The sequence below is a fragment of the Gekko japonicus genome, unplaced genomic scaffold, assembly GCF_001447785.1.
Source record: "Gekko japonicus isolate JY-2015 unplaced genomic scaffold, Gekko_japonicus_V1.1 scaffold447, whole genome shotgun sequence".
NCBI classification, from domain to species: domain Eukaryota; kingdom Metazoa; phylum Chordata; class Lepidosauria; order Squamata; family Gekkonidae; genus Gekko; species Gekko japonicus.
In genome coordinates, this window is record NW_015166435.1 from 128749 (window position 1) to 133197 (window position 4449).

Consider the following 4449-nt stretch of genomic DNA (forward strand, 5'->3'; position numbering starts at 1 on the left):
TCACTTGGAGTCTCAGAGCGGCTTACAAACTCCTTTCCCTTCCCCTCCCCACAACAGACACCCTGTGAGGTGGGTGGGGCTGAGAGAACTCTGACACAAACTGCTCTTTTTCAAGGACAGCTGTGCCAGAGCTTGTGACTGACCCAAGGTCATCCAGCAGCTACAAGTGGAGGAGTGGGGAATCAAACCCGGTTCTCCCAGATTAGAGTCCACACACTTAACCACTACACCAAACTGGCTCTCCCACCAAACTGGAACCCCACGGGGGGTCACTATAAGTCAGCTGTGACTTGACGGCACTTTCTACCACCATTTCTAACCTCTGTCTCTCCCAAGAAAAATAACATCAGCTAGTGTGTTCCATCGTAGTGCATTTTTGTCACCACCGTCTGCTGCTCTTTTGGACACAAGTGGGTCTGCATGTAATCAGAACGGGCAGGGCAGAACATTCTCTCTTCCACTTCATACCTCGAGAGTATTTGTAACCATATACACTCTTCTCTTTTGCAGTTTGTTTATTACACTTATACTCTATTCTCTTCTGAAGACCTGACCTATAATTCCCAAGCAACTATCCACCCAGGGCACCTTCAGCATCAGAACTGCCTCCTGTGCATTCAGGTCATTTGCTGGCCTTTACACGTCAATAGAATATATAAAATATAACAACATCTTCAATAGACTTTTGAAACTTATCATGAATCTTCCTTGCCCTCCCTTTCACTAAAACCTCAAATGACACCCCAGAACACTCTTGTCCCACATGGTTCCATTTGGATCTATCCAGCTTTGGAGGATTGCAAGAGAAGGATGGGCTTTTCATGTCTTCTCTTGCACCATGTCTCTTGGCTCACTTCCTTGACACAGCTGGGTTGCTTCCTTGCCTGCAGGCTCCTGGGTCATATTGCAGCTTGTTTGCTCCCTCTGTCTGGCTTGTGGCATCTTCCAAACTGAGTCATTTATCATATTTTTAAGGCAGCCTAAATGTACACAGAGGATGTTGGTAGATGAGCAGAGGATCCAGCCATAAAACTGGAGGTTAAATTTAGTGAGCCTTGGAGTTCTTTTGGCTTTATGATTCCACACCCTCTAAAATAACCTGCATAGGTAGGGATGCAATTTGGGAAATCATAAATGACCTGACAAATCACAATGTCTTTAGGCATTTGGGGTGAACATTTTCCAAACCTTCCTGATGAAAGGGCAACCAGCTATTGCCAAACTGCTCTTGTCTGGACATGAGGTGAGGAAAAATGTTTTATCACTGCATTCATTTCCAAATCCTCTTCTGTTGATTTGCTAAGGAATCTAGCAATGTTCACCCTAGACAACAAAAATGTAAATAAAAAGTATTGCACTTAAAGGCATAAAACACTGGATATAAAGAGGGGTTTGGGGCCCAGTTCATTTTTGCATGAAATGTTGAATGACAGAAGTTTTGTAATGTTAGCAGTGACATTGTATGCAGAATTGCACCCTTCTAAACCCAGTGACTTTTGAAGGGTGTAATTCTGTTTATGATTGCACTGTTAATCATACCCATTCTGGAGCACTCTGTTGTTCTTTCTAAAGTATATTTTCATGTGCCCTGTCATGGTCTTTGAGACCATCTGGGATTGCATTGTGTAAGTATCACCTATATTCAAAGAATACCAAGGGCACATGGGGAGGCATTCTTAGTGGTGACTCATAGGGTATGGATTATCCTCAGCTTTCAATCCTAAAACCTGATATACCACAGAGGCCACACACAACTTTTTCATTTAGGCTGTCTTGTGAAAGACAGAAGAGGAGAGGGCATCACTCAGGTCCAAGGTTCAGTTCCCAGCAACTACAATTAAAAGGGTCAGGTAGTAGGTGATATGAAACTTTTCTGCCTGAGACCCTGGAAAGCTACTGCCAGTCAGATTAGAGAACAGGAGGGCCTTGTGTCAGCTTTGCCTGGTTATCCACCTGTAGCCTTTCCTGGCAGAAAAGATTTTCATGTGGTTCATGCATTGGTTTCATCAAGATTAGATTCCACCTGTGTGGGGCTACCCTTGAAAAGTGTTCAGAAACTTCAATAGTTGCAGAATGCTGCAGCCAGGATTTTGACTGAAGTGGGTCATGTGGACCATATCACTACCGTCTTGACTGGTTCCACAATTCAAGGTGCTGGTTTTTACCTTTGACTTGAATGTCTTGGGATTGGCATACCTACTCCCTTACAAACCTACCAGGCCACTACAGTAATCTTCCAAGGCCCTTCTTTTGGTACCCCCACCTTAGGTGGGTGGCAACCCAGGTGAGGGCCTTCTTGGTTGTGGCACCAAAATTCAGGAACTCTTTCAGGGAGAGTCATCTGTTCCCTTCAGTCACTGTCTTCCGACAGTGGGTGAAGATTTTTTTCCCCACCTGGTGTTTCCTCAGTGATCCCTCCACCCTGCTCTGTTTAAATGTTTTTGTATGTGTAGTTTAGCAACTGCATAATTCAAAATGAGACAAATTTTGAATGGTTATCCATCTGCATAGTTGGCACACAATATGGCAACTAGCCAAGGAGACAAGGTTAGTGCATGACCATAATTTACCAGATTGTTTTGATTATGTGTGCCCCCCCCCGATCATGCATCCTTTAAAATCAGCCACATTTTGATGATATGCAGTTTTTGTACCTTTGCAGTTAGTAGTATCCATCAGTCACTGGTGTTCATTACTGTGGTGCGTCTGTAGAACTTAATGGATCAATTTACTTTTCCCAGGCAGGAGTGTAAGAATGAACAAAGTATTTGAAATCCAATTTAGGGCAATCTCTGAACACAAACACACTCAGATTTTGCAACATGTTGCTATTGCGATTTACATTCTGGGTGCTTGATAAAAAGTAAACACTTTTTTTCCAAGAGTTTGAGGGTGCCATTTGCAATTTGTGGTCAAGCCTCAATTCAATCAGAGGAGTGTTTGTGCAGTACTGTGGGTTAGTTTACTGTACACTCTTTTTTTTTACTGCTTTTATTAGCCAGAATTCAAAGAACTCTCTGGGTTTGTGCTGACTGCATTGCTGTGCATGTATTTTGCTGGTCTGTGCTTACAGCGCAGTGCAGCACAGTGCTAGATGCTTGACCCTTAACAGAGACTTCAGGGGATGTAAAGAGCTGTGACCTCATGGTTCTTCGGGTTTTAGCCATGGATGATTATTTTGTGGTTCTGTTATCACTGTGTTATCTTATGTTTTTCTTTCCTTCCTGTCTCGAATCTAAAGCCATAGGATTGGTGACATAAAAATCTAATTAAGTAATTAACATGCCATGAAAAGCTACTCTGTCATTCATTGCAGACAATTAAGAGTAAGGGATTTCTTCCAAATGGGCCAACGAAATGCACAGCCAGCCAGTTCAAGTCCTGGCCCAGCAAACAATAGTGGCAGAAGTTCTTAAGGTCTATAGGTTGACCTGTACTTCAGCCCAAGGAGCTCAGTGTTTTGAATTTTCAAGCACTTCCCATGAGAGTTGATGCTATGCTGCTGACCAATACAAAAAACAGTCCAACGCAGCTACTCCTGGTGTGTTAATGATGTAAAAATGTGTTGAATGTTCACACTTCAGTTGCTATACATACATACTACTTGCTACAGGTGCACAATATTAATTTACTCTTTGGGCAAACTGTGAAACATTTGCATAATTTCAGCATCCTAAAATCTGCAAACATCAGGAAAATCCATGTGTTCATCTGCCTGTAGCAATAATTCACTGAGCCCCTGACAATCTGTATGAGCTCTTGAAAACACATTGAGGGGGAGGAGGGGAAGCCAATTCTGGAATCAGGCATTTTAGCTTTGACAACGGGCACCACAATTTCAATTACCGAGCAACCCAAGGCTACTTGTCACAATGAATGGTTGTTTAAAAACTGGCACTATGGTCCAAGCTCAATTCTTAGAAACATGGAATTCTGGAATGGTTATTGCAGTGCATAGCAGACATGTGAGCAAACAGCATCTGTGCTTTTTTAGGGCTTTGCTTCCAAATTAAGAGTTTTACATTTTTAAAATCTGGCCTGTTTGGAATGAGGAACTGGTGTTGAGAAATGATTTTATTTGTTTTAAGGGGAAGGTTCACATACATATTTTTTATAATTATTAATTCAAAAGAAACAATAGGGAGGAAAAAAAGATTGGCTATTAGTAATATCAACCAGCTAGTTTTGCTTAGTACCCTACTGAGTTTTAAAAAGCCAACAATAAGATAAAGAAGTCATATTCCTGCACCATATTTGCAAGGGCAGAGTATGTGGTGATTCTCCAAAGTAAAATAGAACCCTTTCCCATGTATGCTACCTCTGGGATACCCTGCAACATACAGGCCACTGAGTTCTAACTAAGGCTCTTCCAGGCGCCATCTTTGAGTTACCACCTTGCCTGTTTTTCCTGGACTTCTAAAATACAGGAAGTTTCAAGCAGCAGCAGGA